Source organism: Aquarana catesbeiana, linkage group LG10 (assembly GCF_042186555.1).
Source record: "Aquarana catesbeiana isolate 2022-GZ linkage group LG10, ASM4218655v1, whole genome shotgun sequence".
NCBI classification, from domain to species: Eukaryota; Metazoa; Chordata; class Amphibia; order Anura; family Ranidae; genus Aquarana; species Aquarana catesbeiana.
In genome coordinates, this window is record NC_133333.1 from 80,292,191 (window position 1) to 80,317,630 (window position 25,440).

A 25,440-nucleotide genomic window follows, 5' to 3' on the forward strand; every position below is an offset into this window, starting at 1 on the left:
ATGCCCTGTATTAGTTCTTCATTTAATCTCCATTAATTTAATTGTCTTTGGGCAGCTGGTATCATCATTTCCATGCTCACCGGGGAATGGTCTGACAATGTTGTTATTTCAATATTTGTCTTAGTCACCAATTCTAGTAACCTATGTTCGACCATTATCTAGTCGATCCTTGAGTACGTCGCATGCACAGGGGAGTAGAATGTATAATCCTGTCTCTTAGGATGCTGCACTCTCCATATGTTCAGCAATTGACACCGATACAATTTCTTTATTATTTTCAGCTGTACATTCCTAGTCCCCTGTGCCTGCGACATAATATCAATTCTTGGTTCCAAGCAGAAATTTAGATTTCCCGTCATAATAACACTTCCCTTTTTAACCACTTCAATACCAGGCACTTAAGACTTCCTGCCTAGGCCAATTTTCAGCACTGTAGCAATTTGAACGACAATTGCACAGTCATGCTACACTGTTCCCACAAATAGTTTTTGTGTCTGTTACATTTTTTTGTAAATAAGTACCTTTTCTTCTTCAATGATGGGCACTCATAAGCAGCACTGATAGGTACTTATGGGTGGCATTACTGGGCATCCCTGTTTTATAATGTGCCACAGAGGTTCCAGTCATTGATTATTATGTGTGAGTGTGCTACTCTTATATCATACACCACTCATATTTATACATTACTTTCCTGTTTACTATACAAATAAAAAATAGCAAAAAAAAGCTCCCCTCCAAGTTTTAAATTCCACTTAACAAAAAGCATAAAATCACCAATCTATATATCAACAATCAACATTGCTGACATGCAAGATATATATCACAAAGTCCTTGTGCAAAAAAAGTACAAATTCCTCTCTTAATGTGCTGCTGTGTATCTTCTATTTTCATTTGTGATTTAGTGACACCACCACCTTCTAGATCGGCCACTCACCAGATATTTCTTTTATGATACGTCTTTGGTTCATTAATGGGATAACCACTCCACCTTATTATCGTTCCCCACCGGCTATGCTTGAGCTTTGGTATTCCTCATTAAAAAGTATATGGACAACGATCATTGCGCAATGCGTTTAAAACTATTTATTATCATAAAATACAAGTGTACACTCACATTTAAAAGTGCCCTCGAGCTGGTACTAAGCTATTGCAGCAGTTAGGGACGGGTGTCATTCAATAGCGTGGTCAGCCTGTGTGCGATGCGAGTGTCCCCGCATCCGGCTTGCGCTTCACCCCTCATTCCCGTTCGTATCTCCACCAGCTACGGATGTTTCCGCTCACGTGGTGCAAAATCTCGTTCCCATCTCAACCAGCTACGGACGTGCCCGCTCACGTGGTGCAAAATATCCCAGCAGCCTCTACGCGTTTCGCATCATAGTATGCGTCATCAGGACCTTTAGTCCATTCTGTTGAATGTTTTTTGCGCCGGTGACACACATATTGAGGTTCCAATCAGTGGGCACTGATTGGCATATTTTTCACATGTGGATGGCCATACACATCCCTTTTGGTCTAGTGTGGGCATCTGAGGGGGGGGGGGGCTGCACTGATAAACAATCAGCGCAGGCTCCCCCTGTCAGGGGAGCCTTCCCAGCAACTCTGTACAATTTTTGCCAAAGTTCATCTTCTTCTGCCCATCCAGGGATAACCGGAACTTGTATTATTTTTCTTAGGTCTTCTTTCTTCTGGTAAGGCAGGAATCCTTAAATTCTCTTCTGTTTTGGTTCTCCTGGTCCTCTAGTTTATATAATATTCTCCTCTGCTCTAATAGCATGTCCTTAACTTTTTAGTTTCATTACTTCTTGAGCTTGTTTATGCATTTTTTTTTTTTCCTTCTGTCTCCTCTACCCATCGACCTGAATGCATTTTAATAGAGTTCTCTAGTCTTATGTCTGTCATTTCCAGTTTTTACCCACAGACTGGCCTAGCAGAGAATAAGAGACTTGGGGGCAAAATGGCATTGTAATGAGGTCTCTATGCAAGTTTCATCCCTTCTCCCCCATCACACTATATGCAACAGACAATAGCTCAACATGTAAATAATAAAGTGCAAACAGGATCAAAGAATGAAGTGTACAATATAAGAGCATGAATATAAATATATCAAAATAAAGTGTGAAATGTCACCAAGAGGATGTGTACCCTTATAGGTCACTACAACGGTTAGGGTAAACTGCAACGGTGAAAAATCAAAGAGCAAATGAACCGGGGCAATAAATAGTCCTTCCGGGAGAATAAAGCTCAAAAAGGTTGATGTATATAAAAAAGGTGGCCAAGTGTAGATATCACCAGCATCCAGATAGACCCCAATCAGAATCTCATACATTAACCATGGCTCTAGCGGCTCCTCCTCAATCTCTATTTTTCTCCATGTTGCTGTCCATTCTGACAGCTAATTGACTAGTCTGCAACACCAATCGTCCAGCAGTATCCTGTCTTACACGTGCAATCCAGGGTAGCAGTTGGGTGCCCCTGCCCTAGATGAAAAACCCAGGGATCCATTGTGTCAGTGAATAGATGAAGCATTATATTTTCTCTGTAAGCAAAAAGATCCACCTGGGGCTTCCTCAGGCTTTTCTTCTCATCTCCCCCTCTGCTGGTTCAGATATGCCACAGTCCCTGGCAGCTGCAATTCTGAAAAAACCCACCCGGGAAAAAAAAAAAAAAAAAAAAAAAAAAAAAAAAAATATAAGCTACAGACATGTAAAAAGTAACCATGGCAAAGAAACCCCCTCCCCCCCCCCAAAAGTGCTGCCACCCCTCTATAATCCCACTCGAGTGAATATGCTCTCCCTTCAGATAGTGCACCTATCGCAGGCTGAATGCATTATGGCTGTTTCTCCACCAGTTCCAGACTCCATTAATGCTGGACAAGAATTAGGCACCAGCCCAGATCCTGCAGCTAGAAAGGATGCAGTGTGTCTGCTCTATGATGCCGCTCCTCCACCTGTCTCACTTCTGGGCTGGAGCTCTGAGCCACCATGATGGCAGCACATGCCCAGAACCACCACCCAAAACATAGAAAAGGGAGAAGGAATGTTCTGTCAGATTAGGCAACCTGTCAGAATTGGTAACAGAAGTGATGTTCTGTCTCTGCCATCCTGCTACACCCCACACTACATATTAACGATACACCATACCAAGAAGGGGAAGCTGACATCTTGTTACACCCACTGTAGTTTTGTATTAGTTATTTTTAACAGGAAACTGAGCATATATGGTGAAACACAGGATTTGGAAATCCATCAGACTGTTTACATGTTGAATTTTAAAAGCAGGTGTTCTGTCAGAGATCAGATTTGTCGCTGCTTTTAAAATTCAACATCTAAACAGTCCATCCAATTTCTAAATACTGTATTTCACTTTATAAGCTCAGTTTTCTGTTAAAAATAAGTGGAATGCAAAACTCTGGTGGGTGCAACAAGATGTCCACTTTGCCCCTTCTCAGTGCATCGTTACTGTGGAGGAGTGTGGGGTGTAGCAAGATGGCAACGAGACATCACTTCCATTACCAATTCTGACAGGTCACCATATCTGACGGAACAGGGACACACCAGATGCCTCAGGTGAAAGTGGGAGGATTGCAAGCTTTTCACACAAAAGGGTTACGGCAGGAAACCACCCAAGATCCTGGCTCCCACCAGGTGTTTCTTCTCCATAGATTATGGTATTTTATGGGGTATGAATTACACACGACTATGCACTGGCAGGGAAGTTGGAGATTAGGGTGCTTTAGTGTATTGTCAAGTTAGATTTAGGTATTAAGTGGCTTACACAAGACTATTAATGGAGGTGGTATAATGGACAATATAGGGGGTATTGCTCAACATATACTACACTATAAACAATTGCTGGTGTATCAGGTGAGGGGGTATTTGGAGTGGGAAGGGGATGAGTGGTCTGTTCATTTTCTTGTCTGATGTTGTCATTGAATGTATGGCGAAAAAAAAAAAAAAAAAAAAAAAAAAAAAAGTATACTACAAATTGAGTAAAAATATATTTAATACATTTCACCACCATACATCTACAAAATACCAACCATCACTTAACATAAGCGTTCAACTGGAAAGGCACAGGTCTCAAGCATTATTCTCCTGGACACAGGCTCCATGTGCTGACACTGGGGGTAAAAACCTCAAGTTAAAAAATTTGGGTGGACAAAAACATACAAGATGTTATAGGCAATTTCTTGTCTCAGAATATGAAGCTTTTCTCAGAGAAGTCAAACAATGTAGGTAAAATGCAAATCATCATTGACAAAAAAAAAAAAAAAAAAAAAAAAAACACACCACACTTGAGAAGACTCACCAATAATGTTTAGCCTCAACGTTGCAACAAGTTGACAGATTCTGCAAAATAAAAGTGTAGGCTCTGTAAGCAATACGTGTAACCAAGTGGTCATTGAGTAACATTTCATAAAAGCAGTAGTAAAAAGTGATTAATAAGCAAGTCTTTAGCATTCAAATGAATATCTCCTAAAACATGCATCGTTTAGGAGACATTTACCCTAAATGCAGCCAGTTATGTCCCTGGTGCATACTAGCACATTATGCAATTGCTTTACAGGTTTTTTTTTTAAGCAGCTGCAGTTTACTATTGCTTTAAATGGTCAGATCTACTACTGAACTCAGCAGTCAGATCCATATAGTTGTCATCATAATGCAGGTTCGGGATAGACTCATTGTTCAGATACCCGTTAATGACCATCACAATAAATCTTCATTCAAGAAAAACTGCACATCCCAAAGTAAACGTGAAGGAAACCATCTCAGAAAAAAAAAAAAAAAATAAATAAACCAGGAAGGAATACATTAGAAGCAGAGTCAGTCCAGCAGAGCCAATTCACCCTTTCAGTGCACAAATACCCTATTGCTATTGCCCAATGTTTTGGTGCCAGGCAGATAGTTTTTAAACATTTAGCCCTGCTGCAAGGGATTGCTTGTAGAATAGGAGCTTTTGAGCAGGAGCGCTGCCACAACCCAGGAAAGTGCACCCCCCCCCCCCACTGCTACGATTCCCAGGCTCCGTTTGCCCATCTGCAGGCCCAGCATAGCAGGTGCTGCCAGGTAGAGGGGAGGAGAGCCGAGTGTCTTTACCCCATCCTGTTGCTGACCCAGAAGCGATGTGTATGACACCACTTGTCCTCGTTTCTCTGGCCATAAAGGCCAGTAAAGAACATAATGCATTACATTCAGTGGTACACAGGGGAGACATTAAAGAGAACCTGTTACCAAAGAAAAAACACCACATCAGGGACTGTCTATGAAATGAAAAAGGGAAACAAAAAAAAAAAAATTGTAAAATCCCCTTTAAATAAAATTTGAGCTCCCACATATACATGTGCCTACACATGAAAACATTGATTGCAATAGATATTACATTGCCGTGCATGACAGTAAGCAATTCTAGCACCAGACCTCCAACAGAAAACAGATGACCTATAGGGGGCTTTTAAAGCATTGCCTACAGAAAATATAGGCTACTGAAGTTTGTTGCCGATTCACAGGTGCATGCAAATTTAGGGTTTGACATCTTGGGTTGCTCGGTGCAACCTCAGCTTTTGCAAAATAAAGATTGTGTTTATGCCTCCAAAATGATAGAGTTTAGACCTGGGCGGAAATATGTGACCGAAGTGGAAGAGCTTTTATTTTATCCTGTAGGGCAGGGGTAGGCAACCTCAGCCATCCAGGTGTTTTGAAACTACAAGTCCCATGAGACATTGCAAGACCAATCACAGGCATGACAGAATGTATAGTTTAACAGCTGGGAGGGCCGAGGTTGCCTACCCCTGCAGTAGGGTGTCTGCTTTCAGACTAAGGTTTTGTGCAATCTTCCAAGCTAAAATTAAACTTGTGCAAAGAGCTTTGGCAGCATAAGGGTTAATAGAATGGAGCTCGATATGGCTGCTCAGCACGTGCTTAGACAAGCAATTTTAAAAAAAAATGTCCACACCCCTGGCTGCTGAATAAAGTTCCTCAGTGCAATTGAGTCCAGTTCTAATTTTCTTGGCAAGGATTGCTGGCTTTTGTAGGGGTGAGAAACTTGGTTAAAGCAGTTGTATACCCCCTTGGTCATTTTATGATAAAATGATCCCCTCCTAAACCTGCACGGTCTAGGAGATATTCCGCTTCAGTGGCTCATGCCGAATGAAGGACTCCTGCGTGCATGTGCGGGAGTAACGTCATCACTGCTCTGGCCACTCAGAGCACCAGAGCCCGTGCACCCAGAAGAAATGAGGGAATGTTAGTTCCCTCCGGTGACCAGGCGAGCTTCGTTCTAAGGCAAGCATTTTATAATGTGTTAGTATTAGGTTACTGTCTTGCAATGTTTTTAGTAGTTTACTACTGCTTTAACAGCAGACAAGGGGGGGGGGAAAAAAAAAAAAAAAAACCCCCACAGAAAAGCTAGACCTTATGGTTACATAACAAAACAGAAGCCCACATACCTGACACTTAGGACATCCTTAGATCATAAGCACAGCGTCAGGTACACTAGATTCAATCTACATTATCACAACCTGTGTAGGAAAACCATTTTTTACTTATATTACTTAAAACATAGATGTACCAAGATTTGCACTAGGATTCTGCAGAGCATCAGCAAAGCCATCTGGCAAAATCGTCAAAGCCTTTTCAATGAGGCTTGGAAGACCATCGTGAGAATAGACATCATTTGCACTGCATGATCTACAATCACCAACAGCCCTTCCATCACATACATCTAAACAGCACTGATTCATTTACCAATTTCTATCCAAGAGGGAAAAAAAAAAAATTCGAAAGGCATGCTACTTCAATTTGCAAAGTGCTCTGGGCAATAACTATATGGAACAAAGGTTAATACAGGATTTTATGGTGCACTCAATGACTATACAAACCTTTAGTAGTTATAAAGGCTCCACCAGCTCACACGATATCCGAGGCTAAAATCACATGTGCCCTGCAAGACAGAGGACTTAAGTCACATGCCTAGGCAAAAAATGTCAAGGCATTTATGTTTGGCTTTAGCTAGAGATGTTGAGAACTCAGCAGTCAGATCCATAAAATAGTGTCATCACAAATTCAGGTTCGGGATAGACTCATCATAGTTCAACTAATTTGACAGCATTCTGGTGTGTGAACAAAAATCACAAGACCACTGCCAAGTCACAGCTTTGACAGCATCTTGTCTACTGGCTGCTCACTTATAAGCAGAAAAAAAAAGCTACAGTTAGTGAAATTGTTTAATATTTTGTGCTGTAGCAGAATCTAACATACCCATAGAATAAGTATATAAAAAGGCAACTGAATTATAGCCAAACACAAGCCATTCCTACCTCAATGCAGACAGATTTTGCACTGTAGTCCATAGAACTCTGAACTTCCAACTTAACCTAGAAAATAAAGAGGATTCAATATATGACAGACCTCTGCTTAAGTTATTCCATTTATAGAGGTATGCAGTTTAGCATCAGTTATGCCTATTGGCAATGTCGTCAGAGCCTCACCACCGAGGCTTGGAAGACCATCGTGAGAAAAACATCATTTGCATTAGACATTGAGCCCTGGTTCACACTGGTGTGATGTGGGAACTGGCACTGAATCGCAGGGTTACCCACCACACACACACACTAGTGCATACTGACATCTGCAAACTGCTGGGGGTCCCAAAGTTAATGGCACCCCCAGATCGGTTTACAGTGCGAACGGTCAAATGGTGCAGGAATCGGATTGCATAGGTGTGAAAAACCATGTGATCAGATTCCAATGCAGACCAAAAGGGTCCTGACCCATTTTAGTGCAAATGCAATTTCAGCCAGTTTGTATGGCCGAATTTGCATTGCAAACAGATGTGATCTGCACAGCAATGTGGTGCAAAACACATGCAATATCTGATCGCACAAGTGTGAACCCAGCCTTAGGGGTTGATTTATTAAAATTGAAGAGTGCAAAATCTGGTGAGCAAAGGATGACAGCCAGCATCTAACTAGTGTTTGTAATTAAGGTTTGACAAAACCCTGGAAGCGGAATGGTTTCTATGCAGAGCTGCACCAGATTTTTGCACTCCCATGTTAGTAGATAAAACCCTTAAATGTATAGGACTACTCTTACCTTTGGTTTTCAAGATGCTCCTCTTACGTGAAGCCATGATCAGTCAAGATCGCTGACTACATTGGATTCCTAAAATAAAAAATATTAACCTAAAAAATTAAGTGTACCAAAAAGCAATGTTTCAGTTTTTGCACTTCCAAGTTTAACCATATCAAAAAAAAAAAAAAAAAAAAAAAAAAAAAAAAAAAATTCTCACCAATGCAAGAATTTGGCCAACCAAAATAGGTCAGTTGGAAGCTTTGGTGCATGGAGAACTGATTTAATTGGTATTGCTTCATTTCACAACTGAGCTAATATTCCTGGCTATGCTCTTTTGAAAAGACAGGGTAAAACAGGGGGTAGTGTGTGAGAAGTGATCTCAGAGTGAAAAGGACCTAGATTGAGTGATGAGGCATTATGGGTGAGCATACTACAAATGTAATCATTGAAGTTTGTTACAGACCTCCCAATGTTAATGTGGGCCTTGCAGAGATAGAATGGGCTGCAACAGTGATAATAGAGGGAGGGGGTTTAACTACCCAGAAATTGACTGGAACAGCACTGCAGGAACAGTTAAAGGGCAAAAATGTATAATCCTATAGAAGAGTTTTATGGTCCAGTTCATTGAAGCCCTGACTAGGAATAATGCTCTGCTGGACCTGGTAATCTCAAACCATGCAGTGCTCATTACCAATGTTCATATAACACATCTGGGTGTAGCAGGGATCATAACAGGATTTCATTCAATGTTGGCTGTAAGCAACAAGCACATACTGGAAAGAAAAAACACTAACCGAGAGCAAATTTTCCAAGATGAGGGCTGCCCTTCAAGTCTTAGGCTGGGAGGGGATATTGGCATCAATGAATATAATAGAAAAGGGAATTATTCAAAAAGACAGACCTCACTGCAAAGTATATTCCCATGGGGAAGAAGTTTAGAACGCCAAAAATAAAAAAACTTGTGGATCACAGCCAAAGAAAAAATAAAAAAAAGATGGGCAGTCGTTTTCATTTGATCTCCCCATAGAGGACCTGATCGATCCTCTGCTGAGCAAAGTGGAGTAAGTCAGGCAGACCCACACTTTGCCAGTTGAGAAGAATGCTCTTAGAATGGAGCAGGGCACCATTATTACAGATTGAATCAACTGCTACCTCTACTAAAGGGTTAATTCCCAATTTTTATTCCAAGACCCACTTTGCAGCACTGAACCTCCTTGTAAAGCACAGAGAGTGGAGATTTAGGGGAATTAATGAAACAGTGGATGCATGTTATTTGTTCCCTTATGTTTGGTCCTGTCAGAATTTTTATTGTGCAGAACATACTGAAAAACTAAAAATTATTCTGATTTGGGTGGTGCCTAGATGCATGTTGCCTGGTGTGGAATTCACCTGGTACTCCACACATGTTCTGAAGGTGTGCTGCATTGCACAGATATTGGTTGGATATTTTAAATACATAATTCCACTTTCACTAGATCCTAAATAGTTTGCTGGGTTATGGCTGAAGTTACACCTTTTAGTAGGCAAATCCCAGTAATCTGGTGTCACTTCATTCCTGCCCCCTCATGGTGAGGGACATTAGGGGTGCTTAAAAAAATGTAATAAGCTATGGGGGGGGGGGGGGTCTTTGATAGCCCAGGAATACCTATATCCCAGGTATTGGATGAGTTACATGCTCATAGACTATGGTATTTTTAGCTTATGAATTACACCTGACTAATCACTGTCAGGGAAGTGGGAGGGGAATTTCTTCCTCCCAGCTCTGGAAGGGGATTCGGATGCTTTATTTTTGTGAAATTATGTAAGTGTTAAATGGCTTACACAAGACTATGAAGGATAGACACACAGAATACCAACCATCACTTAACATAAGTGTTCAGCTGGAAAGGCACAGGCCTCAAGCATTATTCCCGTGGACACAGGCTCCATGTGCTGACACTGGGGGTAAAAACCCTCAAGTTAAAAAAATTGGGTAGACAAAAAAAAAAAAAAAAAAACACTATACAAGATGTTATATGTAATTTGTCTCAGAATATGAAGCTTTTCTCAGAAATCAAACAACGTACATAAAATACAAATCATTGACAAATATTAAAATTTATATATTTTTAATAAGACTCACCAATAACGTTTAGCTTTAACTTTGCAACAAGTTCTGACAGATTCTGCAAAGAAATAACAGTGTAGGCTGTTGATAAGCAATACGTGTACCAAGTGGTCATTGAGTAACATTTCATTAAAGCAGTAGTAAAGACCGCTAAGTGATTTTTACCAATATGTAAAATAAATCTCATAAAACGTGCACCATTTAGGAGTTATACCTGGCTGCATTCAGGGTGAATGTTACTGGTGCACATTATACAATTTTAAGCAGCTGCAGTTTACTATTGCATTAAACGGTCACATTTCTACTACTGAACTCAGCAGTCAGATCCATATAGTTTTGTCATCATAATGCAGGTTCGGGATAGACTCATCATTGTTCAGATACCTGTCACATGACTATCGCAATAAATCTTTAGTCAAGAAAGCTGCACATTCCAGATGGTTTGCTCCACCATCCAAAAGTCAAACTGAAGGAAACCATCTTAGATAAATAAACCAGGACGGAAGCAGAGTCAGTGCAGCAGAGCCAATTCAGCCTTTCAGTACACAAAGATACAAGGGATGCCCAATTCCCATTGCCTGATGTTCTGGGTGCTGGGCAGGTAGCCCTTTTAAACATTTAGCCCTGCTGCAAGCAGCAGGGTTTACTTTTAGAATAGGAGCATTTGGGCAGCGGTGCTGCCACAACCTGGGAAAGTGCACCCTGGATGTGATTAAAGAGAACCTGTAAAAAAATAATTTGTGTTTAGGCCTCTAAAATTAAGTGTTTTAGACCTGGGCAGTAACAAGTTACAAATGTGACAAAAGTGGAGGCCTTGCCAACATTTTATCCTCTAGGGGGTCTCAGAATTTATAAGATTTTGGGAGTTGTGTAATCGTCAGGGCTAAAAGGATTTAAACTTGTGCAAATAAGAGCTATGTCAGCAAAAGGGTTAAATACAGGCTGGAGCTTGATATGGCTGCTTGGCATATGCTTAGACAAGTAGTTTAAAAAGTTTCCACAACCTTGGCTGCTGAATAAAAGTTACTCAGTGCATGAGTCTAGTTTTAATTTTCTTGGAAATGCCAAGCAATGACTGCTGGCTTGTGGGGACTGGGAACAAGGTTAAAGCGGGGTCCCACCTGACTACAATTTTTTTTTTGGCAAAATGACAATGTTTGATATATTTAAAATATCTAACTTACTGGTTCCGTTTTTAGAGCTTACTGCTCTTTTTTTTTGGAGAAAACAAAGTTATACATTTTCCTTTTGATGGTTGTCATCTTGCCTGTGGGCATGTGAAGTGCACAGGCATCCTCTTCCGGGATGCGGTGCTGCTGATCGACCAGCATGCACAGCCCGTTCTATCCCCGATCTCACGCATGCGCAGTAAACACAATATGGAGCACCGTCAGCTGTTTGTTGAAATCACGTGAGATTTCATGGCAGCTCTCTGCACTGACTCCTGGGATGAATGACACGAGATCCCAGGAGAGAGTGCGGCGATCAGAGGAAGTGATGAAAATCCCCGCCCACAGCCGCAGGGACCAAACACAGGCCAGGGCCACATATCATAAGGTAGGTTAAAAAAAAAAAAAAAAAAGTCCATATAGCACTGGGTGCTATATTTAGAAGCCACAGAGCTGTAGTTTACAAAATGTGTGAAGATCCGCTTTAACAGCAGACACTTATAAGGCAAGCTAAAAAGCATAGAAGGTAAAGCTAAAAAAAAAAAAAAAAAAAAAAAAGCTAGACCTTATGGTTTTAAATTGCGTCACAGCCAAGATATGCATCCCAATAAGTGTTACAGTAGGGAAAGGGACACCCCCCTCCCCCCTAGAAAGGCATGCTACTTCAATTTGCAAAGCGCTCTGGGCAATAACTTCAGTAAATGGAACAAAGGTTACTACAGGATTTTATGGCGCACTCAATGACTATACAAACCTTTTAGTAGTTAGCAAGGCTTCACCACAATAGCCAAGGCTGAAATCCCATGTGCCCTGTAAGACAGAAGACCATTAAGTTACATGCCTAGGCATTCAAGTTTGGCTTTAGCTAGAGATGTTGTGAACTCAGCAGTCAGATCCATAAAATTGTGTCATCACCAATTCAGGTTCGGGATAGACTCATCATAGTTCAGCTAAACAGACAGTATACTGGTAAGTGAACAAAAAGCCCAAGACCAATGCCAAGTCACAGCTTTGACAGTATCTTTTACACTGGCTGTCCACTTAAGGGTGTTCAGCAAGTCGAATTGTTTAATATCCTGTGCTGGTAGCAGAATCTATCAAATACACATAACTATAGAATCAAGTGCACAAAAAAGCAACTGAATTATAGCCAACACAAGCCATTCCTACCTCAAAGCAGACAGATTTTGCACTACTATAGTCCATAGAACTGAACTTCCAACTTCTTTCAACCTGGAAAAAAAAAAAAAAAAAAAAGTATTCAATAACTTGAAGAAAGCAGAGGTCTATCAGATAGATACGGAGACAGGGTTTAGCATCAGTTAAGCCTATTGGCCATGTCATCAGAGCCCCTTTACCACCAAGGCTTGGAAGACCATCGTGAGATCAATCATTTGCATTAGAGACATTGAGTCTCAGTTCACATTGGTGCGATGCAGGAAACCATGATTCAGTGTTGGTTCCCACTATCACCTGCGAACCACTGGGGGTGTCAAAGTTAATAGCCCCCTTAGAGCACAGTGCAAACTGCCAGTGCATGAATCAGATTGCATAGGTGCGAGTGCAGACCAAAAAAAAGGGTCCTGCCCCATTTTGGTGCAAATGCAATTTCAGCCAGTTTGTATGGCTGAATTTGCATTGCACACACACATTGCATGTGATCTGCACAACAATGCGGTGCTAAACACACGCAATGTCTGATCGCACAAGTGTGAACCAAGCCTTAAAGGTTGATTTACTAAAACTGAAGTGTAAAATCTGGTGCAGCTGTGAATGACAGACAGCATTTAACTAGCATTTGTAATTAAGCTTTGACAAAAACCTGGAATATGATGGGTTTCTATGCAAAGCTGCACCAGATTTTGCACTCCTTATAATTAGTAAATCAACCCCTTAACTGTACAGGACTTTTACCTTTGGTTTTCGAGATGCTTCTTCTAAGTCAACCCATGATCAGGCAAGTAATACACTTTTCAATTTTTTCTGATCACTTTAATATCTATTACAAGGAATATAAACATACCTTGGAATAGGGAATGGCAGGTCCTCTTTACGGAGAGATCTAGGATCCACAAGTCCCCACATCTCAATGCTGAAAAGCCTGAGGAAAAAAAAAAAAAAAAAAAGTTTACATCAGCCAGCACTGGAAGTGTAGTCATGATGGCACTTCCGGCCTCTGAGGGTCAGAGATGGCAGCCCAGTTAATTCTCTGGCTTGCCCATGCAATCAGGAGATGCACTGGAGGGCAGCTGGACACTGGAAACCAATAGACAGGAGGTTCCCCCATATGGCCAGCTTAAGTCTCATGACCCCACAAATCTAAGCAAAACCTACAATGTGTACATCCTAGGAATTGCTGGACTGCACTATGCTTACTTTGGGACTCTCGGCGGGTTTCCATGTTTCCGTTTAACAAGGCCTCCAGCTATTGGTAAAAAGTGAACTTTAAGGCTGTCATATGGTATACACAGTCTCCATACACCTTTAGATCTACCAACATAAATATGACAAACCTGAACCGGTGTCCAGTCAGGCAAGCCCCTTACACTACATTGTAAATGCTTACATACATGGATCAAAATTTGTCCAGTGCAGCAAGACTGGCAACATTTTGATCTATGCATGGTCAGGCTGGTTGTACACAAGTTGAATCATCGACTTGTGTACAACCAGGCTGCCTGTTTTTTCCTGATCAGTGCCACTGGCTATAGCAGGACCATTGATCACTGTATTCCAACTGAGGATGGCTCAGCAGGGATTCCCTGCACCCACAGAGTGGATGGAGGGAAATTAGCCCTTTCTCATTCAATCTACTGGTTGAACTAAGTAATTTGGCAAAAATTCTAATTTTAAACTTTTAAGCAAAAAGTTCCAAAAAAGGCCTGGTCTTAAAGTGGAGATCCACCCAAAAGTGGAAGATCTGCCTCCTAGCTTCAATGCCACATTTGGTACCTTTTGTGGGGGAGGGGGGAAGTGGGCAGCTGATCAGATCACCGAGGCAAGATTTTTTTTTTTATTGGGTAGGTTTTATAGCAGAAAGTAATAGTTTTCTGTGCAAAATAATGTAGGTGATCAAAAACCACCAAAAGAAAGCTCTATTGGTGGAGAATAAAAAAAAATAATTTGGGTACAACACTGCACGACTGGTTGTGCAATTGTCAGTTAAACGCAGTGTCATATTGCAAAAAATGGCACTGTCATTAAGTTGGCAAATCCTTCTGGACGTCAAGTGGTTAAAGGAGTTGTAAAGGCAGATTTTTTTTTTATCTTAAAGTGGATGTAAACCCACTCATCCTTTCTAAACTACTGTCATAGTGGTTACCTATAAGGATATACATGCCTCCTGCATGTATCCTTACCTGTCAAATGTCTCCCCTGTCTGTTATGAGACCCGAAAAACTGATTGGGTCTGTTGTCTGGAGCTCGGTGGGTGGAGTTGTGAAGTCAGTAGACTCCCTGCCCACCTCTACACCTTGTCAAAGTGCATTTTCTCCTGTGTATCTTACACTGAACTTCTATGATCACTAACATCCAGTCAAAACCCAGAAAAGTCATGACTTCAGCATACCCAATAACCCCCCCCCCCCCCCCCCCCCCCCCGTGGAAAGAAGCGTGTCAAACTGACACAGGATCGCCACGCTGCTGCCCCCCACAGGCCTGGCTTGTTATCCTGATCATGTCATGACGTCCAATCAGGATAACTAAACCACTATGCCGCCATCATTGCTATATGGCGGGCGGCAAGTGGTCAAGATAGAAAGCCTTTTATGTGCAGCAGCCTCCCAGCACCCCTAAATTACTTACCTAAGCCCCATCTTTCTCCAGAGATGTCCACAAGTGTCTTAGCCATCCAGGACTCCCCTGATTGGTTGAGACACAGCAGCCACACCACCATAAGCAACCGTGGCTATCAAAGTCACTTAGCCAATCAGGGGAGAGATGGTGGGGCAGTCAGTGTCTGAATGGACATGGAGCTGTGACTTGGGTGCCCCCCATAGCAAGCTGCTGGCTGTGGAGGCACTCAACAGGGAGGGGCCAGGAGCAGCAAAGAGGGACCAGAGAAGAGGATCCAGGCTGCTCTGTGCAAAACCAACTGCACAGAGGCGGCAAGTATAACTTTTTTTTTTTTTTTTTTTAAACAAGACTTTACAATCACTTTAATTCCACTCAGCCCAATACAATCTCATGATAGCCATACATAGTTCCCTTGTCCGGACAGTGAGGTAAACTAACAAAATCCTTCATTATCTGTAGCACTTGGATGCTACTTGTAACCAACATCCACCAGGTCACCCTGCTGCCAGACCTCCATTTATCACTTCTGAGACATTGAACAGTCATTTGCATTGTTTTGTTTATTGGGGGAAAGGAAATATGGGATGCCTATAGAACAATTGCTTTGCCATTATAGTTAAGAATTAGAAAAATAGGTTGCGCTGTGAAGTACTGATGTACAAATAATATCTACAGACACTTCCCCCTGCATAACACCATGCAGACCATTTCTCTGCGCATCTCCAGCAGACTGTTGCTCTCGGGACTTCCACTGTAGATCATTACTCTTCCTGTCACATCATCCTCTTGACAAAAGAGACCCCTCTGAACAGTCCCAGTTGCTGGCTGGAAGTGGTTGCACTGTTACTAGGCCAGAGGTCTGCAGTAACTCTCCCCGGCAGCCTCGTAATTTAACACGTGTTAATTGGTGGACTACTGTTCCCAGATAGTCCAGCCTGCAAATCCTGTACCCTCAGGCCACATCGATTTGACACTCCCCACAGTGTCCTCTGACCTCACACCCAGCTCCCCTGGCATGCCTCATCCAGAAATCCACTGTGGCCCACTCAAGGACCTTCTCCTAGCCCAAGTCTATGATTGAGAACTGGAAATGCGTTCCGACAGCTTCTCCAGCCCCTCTGTTCCAGAAAACTTCATCCATGACCGTGTAAAGATGAAGCTCCTTCCCAGCTCTCCTGGGCTCCTACGCCAGGCCTCACACCCCCACCCTAGATGGGGCCCCTGCTGCTGCCACCTAGCACTCCATTCTCCACATCTCCCGGCCGACAACTACTCCCCAGCAGGCTGTTACTTCAGCTTATATGGGAGGCCTGCCCCCTGCCAATTCCAGTTGGGGATTGGTCAAAGCTCCTCACAAGAGCCGCTTGCCACTCTCATCCAGAACATTCTTCCTGGAAGCAAGGGAGGCACCTCAGAACTAAAGCACAGGTGATCACACCCACTGCTGCACTAACCACTCCCTGCCCCCAGATCAAAACAAGCAGGCCTAGCCTGAAGCATAGGCCTGCCCAAATTTACTGGCAGTTTCCCTTACAAAAATCCTCTAGCACCTACCTAGAACTATAGACAAAACACCTGGATAGTGAAAGAGGGTTCTTACCTTTTATATTCCTCCTCCCCAAATAACCTTTCGTATATTTACACACAGGCAGGCCCCAATACTAGTGGGGAGATCTACAGAATGCACAGGCTGTAGCGTATGCACATCAAGTCAAGAGAACAAGAGTCAGGTGAAGCCATCCACAGGTTGGAACAAGTTTATGGTTTTCTCCCACATGCACCTACATAATCTACAAGTATTCCTGTAGAAGTCCACCCCAACACTAAAATTCCTGCACCTACAGACCTCCACACTAGCCTATCTAACCCCATAAGAAGAATCAGTATACAAACCTTTTCTGAAGCAGATCCTACCCCATGCTGAGCTGGCAGCTTCGCTGTGGAGGTGAGTGCAGAGGAGGCAGCCAACGGAAGCCTCATAGTAAGTCTATAGGTGACATCACTCCCCATTCATTTCACAGCTGTTGGCTGTGTCCTGTGCAGCGCTTCTGCTGCAGGAGACTGGACTAAAAAAAAATGTTATGTATACCAATTTCTTCACAGGACTAGATAGGTTAGATCATGGCTGTCTGCAGATGTAGAGATTTTAGTGTTAGACTAGACTTCTACTTTGAGCCCAGGTTTGGACTTGTGCGATGCAGGAAGCAGCATGATTCCAGAGCTGGATCCCGCAGGCAGATAACACTGCCTTCTGTGAACTGCTGCGGGTGTCATTACAAAGTTAATGACACCCCCAGATTACGGATGCCACATCCCTTTAATCCAGGACACATTACACAGGTTCTGTGGCTGATTAAAGTGGATGTAAACCCGAAATTTTTTTTTTTTTTTATGTCATAACGTAGAGTATAAGATTTGCGATCATTTGAGCCTAGTCTTGCCACAAAGTTAATCCAGCTCTGAGAAATTCTCTTTTTTTGTTCAGTGAGAAAAAAAGTGACAAACAGAAAAAAAAAAAAAAAAAAAAAAAATTGTCAAATGCTCCCCCTTGCTGTGAGTGACAGGTGATTTACATAACTTGTGCACTAAACTAACACACGCATTATTTTTTTAATTCCCACCCTTTTCTTTAGCGGCTCTGCAAGGATTGGTTTTTCCACACCTCAGCATGATTTGGCATGCTGAAGTCATGTGGTTACTTTCCTGTCTTCACTGGATGCTAGAGATCATAGCAGAAGTTCAGTGTAAGAAATACACAGCAGAAAATGCATATTGACAAGGGGAGTGTAGAGGTGGGCGGGGAGTCTAATGACATCACGACTCCACCCACCGAGCTCCAGACAACAGACCCACCCACAGAATCTGCAGTTTTTCGGGTCTCATAACAGACAGAGGGGAGACATTTGACAGGTAAAGATACTTGCAGGAGGCATGTATATCCTTATAGATAACCCCTATGGCAGTAGTTTAGAAAGGACAACATTGGGTTTACATCCACTTTAAGGTAGTAATTAAACTCACTTGGGTGAATTATCTGCATTAAATCAGCCTCAGAACCTGCGTAAGTCATATGTGTCCTGGATTAAAGGGATGATGTGGAAATCCTACCCCAGATAGATTCAGATTGCAGTGCAAACTGGAGTCATACAGGATCCCATGGGTGATTACACCCATGCGATTCCAGTACAACTATGTCTGAACTCACATTGCTCAGACATCGCATGCAGTGCAGGTGCTAATCACATGCAATGTCTGAGATCACACAAGCTTGAACCTAGGCTAAGGGGGATGTGAACATGCCTTACACACTTCACAATTATTTACTTTAATAGGTGTGCATTGGTAATGCATATACATTGTTACATTAGACCAATGTAACTATACCTGGTCAATCACCCTGGAAGCCTCTGCAGTTGCTACTTCAGAGATCTGCACTTAGTTCCAGGTCTGTTACATTGTGAGCACAGGAGGTTGGCTGCACAGTACAGGCACCATTCAAAGAACGACTTTTAATTCTCAATGAATGCAAAATGTAGCAAGTGATAGTCCAACCTTCCCAATCAGAACGCATTCAGAAAATACAAAGGACATTTTCTGCCTGAATAAGACGCCAGATCACATTCACTACCTTGTCCAATCAGAGAACACTTAGCATGCATTCGGAACATAGGAGTTATTCTCTGAATGGCACCACGCTGTATATTGCTGGTTTTTGGAGCCCAGGACTTGGAATAAACAAGCGAAGTCACTGAAATATGGCGAGTAGTACCTAGCAGCACCAGCCATGGTTTCTGCATAGTTACATCAGACCAATGGATGTATAAATCCTATGGCCAGAGTTATTCATAATAGACGCACGTGCTCATACAGCAACCCAACAGAGAGCCTTCATATCGGAACACGTGAGCAAACCAAGGAGCACTGCTGTGTGTAAGACGAACACAACCCTTCAACGGTGATTGTTTTCACAGCTACGGCGTCCCAATACACAACACACTTCTACTGGAGGCCGCTGCCACGCTACAACATTTCCTTACCTCCCATTGCCGAAGCCGGAAGAAAGAGAACATCAGCCCACTGCGGGGCCTCTCTTATAGCAGCAGCGGGAGGAAATGATGTCACGAAACTGGCAGATGGGAGGGTTGCTGTGCGTATGTTAGGGATTTGAGGCCCTATAGCAGATCGCCATTACTGGAAAGAGGGACGTCTCGCGAGACCGATAAAGGAACGTTTTAGAGACTGGAGCCATGTTTGTGTAGATAGTAACACAGCACATAGGTGCTGAGGAAGGAAGTTTACGCGTAAACATCGAGTTCCCCATTGCTGACCTGACCATTTTATTTGGCTGGCTTGCAATGCTTACCCTCTTTTCTCTTTAAAACTTTGAATCTGATTTAGTAATAGATGCTAGAATGCAGTAGTGTTTTGATTGTGTGTGGGTATCCTCAATGCTATATCCCTGCAAGTCAGCAGCTACAAAAAGTTTAGCTGTTGACTTTTAATAAACAAACACCTGTTCCATGGTCCAGCTATGCGGCAGCACCGGGTCCGTCTCCTCTCCTCTGCGCATCCATTGGAACTGTGGGCACCCAGCCGTGACCCCTTGCAGCTTCATGGCCGGGCGTGCACTGCACATACGCGAGTAGGGCTGCGCTCTCCCAGTGGACAGGCAATCTTCTGAGACCTGTCGCGTGTCCCAGAAGATTGCCGAGAGGGAGGGACTGCCTAGGGGAGAGGAGGCGTAGCCTAGGCGGTCCGTGGGCGGAAGTGGGATAGGAAGTCCCTCTCTAAAGTAGTCACCCACTCCCCCCCCCCCCCCCCAAAAAAAATGACATGCCAAATGTGGCATGTAAGGGGGTGGGGGGAGGAGTGCTTAAAGCGGAAGTTCCAATTTTGGGTGGAACTCCGCTTTAAAGTGGTTGTTAAGGTTCTTTTTTTATTAAACAACAAACATGTCAAGGGTTTTGCACAGAGCAGCCCTGATCTTTCTCTTCTGGAGTGCCTGGTGGCACTGCTGGCTCCTCTTCATCGAGTGCACCCACGGAGAGCTACTTTCACTAGGGGCACCCGTGCGGGTGCGCTTCTGAGTCCCGCTGCTGCGTCCATTGACACAGACAGCAGGACTCAGCCTAGCCCCCTGTGAAAAACCATGAGACTCTACAACACCTTTAAAGTGATTGTAAAGGATCAAACATTGTTTTAAAATAACAAACATGCAATAATTACCTTTTTTGTGCAATGGTTTTGCACAGAGCAGCCCCGATCCTCCTCTTCTCAGTTCCCTGGACTCCTAGCTCGCGCCTCATAGCAAGCCGCTGGCTATGGGGGCACTCGCAAGCCGGCTCCACCCCCTGCTCCCTCCTCACTTTCTCTAAGCCTATGAGGAGGACTCTGCACATCGTTGGATTGAGGTAAGGGTGGGCTGGGGGAGAGCTTCATGCAAAATATTTTTCTGCCTTCATGCATAGAATGCATGAAAGTAAAAAACCTTGAGCCTTTCGAACCACTTTAACCACCTCCCGCCTAGCCAATTGTAAAGTACTACTTAAAGTAAAACAATAAAAATGAAAGATTCATTTAAATATAGTGCCTGGGGGGTCCGCTTAGTCTGCCTGTAAAGTGGCGCATCTGTAGCATGTATAGAATGCTGCAGCAAAAATGTCTTTTCTAAAGAAAAAAGTCAATTCACATTTAGGCTGGGTTCACACTATCGCCACATGCAGCTCACAGCTGGGGTCTGGTGCGTCACCGTTTCAGGTCCGATTTCAGCCCGAATTTTTGGCTGAATTCGGACCTGAAAGGAACCAAAAGATGCACAGGACTCCTGTGACCCAAAGGGCCTGGTATAACTTTTTTTTTTAATTTTTACAAATTCGCTACAGAACCGATCGATCTTCAGGTGTAGACCAATGATTTCTGGCCTAGACCTGATGATCGGTTCTAGCGAATGAAAAGCCTCCTCTGCCTGTGTAATTAAACACAGGCAGAGGAAGAGATGTCACCTCCCCTCGTGGAACACTTTTAACCCCTCGATCGCCCCCCTAGTTAACCCTTTGACTACCTCTCACAGTTATACCAACTGCAGTTTTCAGATTTTTCACTGATCACTGTACTGGTGTCACTTGTGACACTAAAAAGTGTTAGGATAGTTAGTGGTAGGACCAGACAGGTTTAGGGTACCCCCCATATAGTCCCTAATAACGGGTTAACCCCTTGATGGTTTACTAGTGCCGCTCAACCTTCTGGTGAACTGGCAAGCATCGCGGCCTAGTACATTCTGGTTGTAGACAAAACAGCACTGCAGTAACACTTGTTAACGTGGCGAATCCCATAAGTGCAGTTCAATCTGGTGCAGTGGCTAGCACAAGTAGTGCCCCACAGCCACAAAGACATAGTGCCCTTCCTGATGCATTTGCAAATTCCTGATGCATTTGCAAATCCTGGTTGGCAGCCCACCACTTCTGCAGCGCCCGTACTTCCCCCATTCACAGGTGGAAAAAGCATATTTTACTTCCCTTGACTTTTACTAGCTGTATTTCATGGAAGATGTGTACATAGTTACATAGTAGGTTCAGTTGATAAAAAGACACCAGTTTATCAAGTCCAACTTATGTGTGTGATTATATGTCAGTATTACATTGTGTATTGCTGTATGTTGTGGTCGTTCAGGTGCTTATCTAATAGTTTTTTTAAACTATCAATGCCCCCCCCCGCTGAGACCACCGCCTGTGGAAGGGAATTGCCGCTCTTACAGTAAAGAACCCTTTACGCAGTTTTAGGTTAAACCTCCTTTCTTCTAATTTTAGTGAGTGGCCACGTGTTTTTTAAACTCCCTTCCGCAAAAAAGTTTTATCCCTATTGTGGAGTCACCAGTATGGTATTTGTAAATTTAAATCATATCCCCTCTCAAGCGTCTCTTCTCCAGAGAGAGAATAAGTTCAGTGCTCGCAACCTTTCCTCATAACTAATATCCTCCAGACCCTTTATTAGCTTTGTTGACCTTCTTTGTACTTGCTCCATTTCCAGTACATCCCTTCCTGAGGACTGGTGCCCAGAACTGGACAGCATACTCCAGGTGAGGCTGGACCAAAGTCTTGTAGAGTGGGAGTATTATCGCTTTATCTCTGGAATTAATCACCTTTTTAATGCATGCCAATATTCAGTTTCCTTTGTTAGCAGCATCTTGGCATTGCATGCCATTGCTGAGCCTATCATCTACTAGGACCCCAAGGTCCTTTTCCATCCTAGATTCCCCCAGAGGTTCACCCCCTAGTGAGTAGATTGCATTCATATTTTTGCCACCCAAATGCATAATTTTATATTTTTCTACATTAAACCTCATTTCCTGGTGCCTCCATGGCAGCATACCTGTGATAAGCTCCGCCCCGGACTCCTCCCCTCAGGATAGTTAATACATTATAAAAAAGACAACTCTACCCCCCAATAGCATTCTCCTTTTTTTCCTCATACCTGATGGATAGTCAGTGCGGGTCCGTTACCTCTGCCGCAGTTTCCGTCTGGGTTCAGGCCTCTCCCAGATGCGGTCCCCTGTCTTGGGCTGCTAATAGCACTGAAAAGAGGGGAGCCCCTTCTCAGGGTCTTTTGGGGCAGCAGCGTTTCCTAACTTGGAACATTCAGGGCTGCGTTTATAGGCTAAGCTGATGGTTTCAGTGGGGGCAGGTAAGGGCTTCCTTTTACCTATTTATTACCCATTATTTGCTCATGTTGTCTGTGCTGGTCCTGGCCCTTCTCCTTCTGTGCCTGTCAGCATGTGGAGCGCCATGGCGAGAACGCGCCACTGTAATCTGTCTTTTCTTTCCTGCTTAGCTGCTGGTGGGCCAGGCGGCGCTCCCGGCCGCTCGGCACATGCGCAGACGTCTGACGCTCGCGGCGCCATCTTGGTTATAGGCAAAAATACAAAAATTTGCCCTTAGTTAGGTAATGCTGTAGGGGTGGCTTAGAGTCAGGGGGATGGGTGTTCCCACCCCTCCTTACACACTTTAAAGTTCAGGTTTTCTCATTGTAACCTTAGGCTTCCCCCAGCAGGTCCAGCCTCTTGAGTGCTCTTCTAGTGCATCATTTGTATGGTGAGTTCTTTTTCTTTGGAAACTATAAGTTTTAATAAATAAATAAAAAAGAAAAAAGGGTTTTTTATGGGGGATTTTTTTCTTTTTGACATTTGGGGGGAAGGCTGTCTTCTCCCCATTCATTATTAGCTTTCCCTTTTCCCTTTCTCTAGTGTTTGCTCTGCTACTTGTCACCCTTAGCCTGCTCCCACGGTCATGAGTCAGCCGCCGTCAGATCAAGACCCTCGATTCCTTAGGTAAGGGCTCGCACCTAATTTAAAAGAAAAAAAAAAAAAAAAGGAAAAAAGAAAGCACTTTTTATTTGTTATTTTTGAGCAAGAGTGTCTTACGCTGTTACTCTCGTTTCAGCCCTTTACGCCTAGACATGTCTAATAAGACTTCGGGCCATCACAGTGGACAGTCCCGGTCAAGCTCCATTCACAGTCGGTCGACTAGTTCCCGACACCGATCTGATGAAAGGTCGACATCTAAAAGACGTCGTTCACCTAGTCCTTCCAGATGAGAAGGTTCAAAAAAATGCCGAGCTTGTGGTGCAACCCCGATGCCAGATAAACTAATCTGCAAAGATTGCTTACGAGGTTATGCTGATCAACAAGGAGCTGAAGTCCAGCAGGTCACGGACTTAATAAAGAAAGTGGTAAAAGACTCATTAGCTGAGCTAATGGACTCTTCTCCTTCGCAGGTCATAGCAAGTGATCATGTGCATCCTTCGGAGCAATCCTTGCCTGGCCCATCATCAGCAGTGGTCGCATCAGTGCCACCTCCCCCGACAACAGGGGAGAATGACGAATCAGAGGATTCAGCAGAGGAATCAGAGCCTTCGGGCTTTAGCTTCTCTCTAGTACAACCTTTTGTCTCCGCGGTTAAACAGGCCATCGGTTGGGAGGAGGCCAAGAAGGCCAAGTCTTTTTTTCCATTTTTAAAGAAAAAACTTTCCTTTTTTCCCTTTATGGAAGAAATAAAGGATCTGATAGAAGGGGAATGGGAAAAGATGGACAAGCGCTTTTCTCTAAACCATCTGCAGAAATTGTATCCGCTAGCAGAGTCCGACTCGGTACTCTTGGACCCTCCTCCGGTGGTCGATGCTGCAGTGGTACGCCTAGCTAAAAATGTCACCCTTCCTATGGAGGACTCAGCCTCCTTTAAAGATCCGCTGGATAGGCGCATCAACTCAGACCTGAAGAAGGCCTACCAGTTGGCGGGAGGAGCCTGCAGGCCAGCCATAGCATTAGCGTCAGTTTCTAATGCCATCAGGGTCTGGTCTGAAAACATTGGCTCTTCTGTCTACCCTGAAGAATTTTGGTTGGTTGGTGAATACAGAAAAGAGTCTCCTGACCCCAACCCAGGTGATGATCTATATAGGCGCCCTTTTCAACACCTCAGCCGGAACAGTATGCCTTCCTCCCCAGAAAGTGGCAGCTATTGTCCAGAAGATGTCCCATGTAAGAACACTGTCTCACCTGTCAGCATCAAACTGTATGAGTCTAATCAGGACTACGTCATCTTGTATCCCGATGCTACCCTTGGCTCATTGGCATCTGAGGATCTTTTCAGGTGGGCTTTCTGGCCCAGTGGAAGAGGAAGTCGCTGTGCCAGGGAATCTTAATCTCAGTATCCATGAGGAGAAGTCTCCTCTGGTGGTCAAAGAAGGATCTAATCTCAAAACCCTGTCTACTTCAATGTCCATCTTGGACCATCCTAACCACCAATGCAAGCTCGTTGGGTTGGGGAGCGCACTGTGATCACTTTGCAATACAGGGGAAATGGGACTTCCCAACAAACGGGATAGTCTTCAATATCTTAGAGTTAAGAGCAACCTTGTTAGCCCTGGTGAATCTGAAAGATCATCTTTGACAGAAGTCGGTCCTAATACGCCTAGACAATCTTGGACCATCCTAACCACCTATGCAAGCTCGTTGGGTTGGGGAGCGCACTGCGATCACTTTGCAATACAGGGGAAATGGGACTTCCCAACAAACAGGATAGTCTCCAATATCTTAGAGTTAAGAGCAACCTTGTTAGTCCTGGTGAATCTGAAAGATCATCTTCGACAGAAGTCGGTCCTAATACACCTAGACAACAGGGCAGCAGTGGCGTATATTCAAAGGCAGAGGGGGGACCCACAGCATACCTTTACTGAGGGAAGTAGAGCCCATTATGTTGTGGGCAGAGAGGAATCTGCTGGATCTGAAGGCGGTCTACCTACCGGTCCA

At 43.6% G+C, this 25,440-nt stretch overlaps 1 long non-coding RNA gene and 8 other non-coding genes across 12 annotated transcripts; all 9 read right to left on the reverse strand.

Moving 5' to 3' along the window:
• Positions 1-1,068: 1,068 nt before the first annotated feature.
• LOC141110750 (uncharacterized) lies at positions 1,069-19,268 on the reverse strand. 4 transcript variants are annotated; one of them, XR_012236335.1, is made up of 13 exons: positions 19,178-19,268; positions 17,034-17,201; positions 13,369-13,446; positions 12,516-12,578; positions 12,100-12,155; positions 10,192-10,234; positions 8,091-8,159; positions 7,316-7,372; positions 6,878-6,939; positions 6,446-6,517; positions 4,309-4,349; positions 4,040-4,120; positions 1,069-2,634 (listed from the first exon to the last, which is right to left on the reverse strand). It is a non-coding gene; the product is annotated as an uncharacterized lncRNA (long non-coding RNA). The 4 variants fall into 4 exon arrangements; XR_012236336.1 differs by having other exon boundaries at positions 17,034-17,206; positions 19,178-19,211; XR_012236334.1 differs by lacking the exon at positions 17,034-17,201 and having other exon boundaries at positions 19,178-19,254.
• LOC141111558 (small nucleolar RNA SNORD34) lies at positions 4,188-4,262 on the reverse strand. Its single transcript, XR_012236445.1, has one exon. It is a non-coding gene; the product is annotated as a small nucleolar RNA SNORD34 (small nucleolar RNA).
• On the reverse strand, positions 4,625-4,687 carry LOC141111565 (small nucleolar RNA SNORD50). Its single transcript, XR_012236452.1, has one exon. It is a non-coding gene; the product is annotated as a small nucleolar RNA SNORD50 (small nucleolar RNA).
• On the reverse strand, positions 6,588-6,677 carry LOC141111559 (small nucleolar RNA SNORD35). Its single transcript, XR_012236446.1, has one exon. It is a non-coding gene; the product is annotated as a small nucleolar RNA SNORD35 (small nucleolar RNA).
• LOC141111562 (small nucleolar RNA SNORD50) lies at positions 7,022-7,090 on the reverse strand. The gene has a single exon (XR_012236449.1). It is a non-coding gene; the product is annotated as a small nucleolar RNA SNORD50 (small nucleolar RNA).
• On the reverse strand, positions 7,441-7,529 carry LOC141111560 (small nucleolar RNA SNORD35). The gene has a single exon (XR_012236447.1). It is a non-coding gene; the product is annotated as a small nucleolar RNA SNORD35 (small nucleolar RNA).
• LOC141111564 (small nucleolar RNA SNORD50) lies at positions 10,487-10,554 on the reverse strand. Its single transcript, XR_012236451.1, has one exon. It is a non-coding gene; the product is annotated as a small nucleolar RNA SNORD50 (small nucleolar RNA).
• On the reverse strand, positions 12,225-12,293 carry LOC141111563 (small nucleolar RNA SNORD50). Its single transcript, XR_012236450.1, has one exon. It is a non-coding gene; the product is annotated as a small nucleolar RNA SNORD50 (small nucleolar RNA).
• Positions 12,655-12,744, reverse strand: LOC141111561 (small nucleolar RNA SNORD35). The gene has a single exon (XR_012236448.1). It is a non-coding gene; the product is annotated as a small nucleolar RNA SNORD35 (small nucleolar RNA).
• Positions 19,269-25,440: the final 6,172 nt, after the last annotated feature.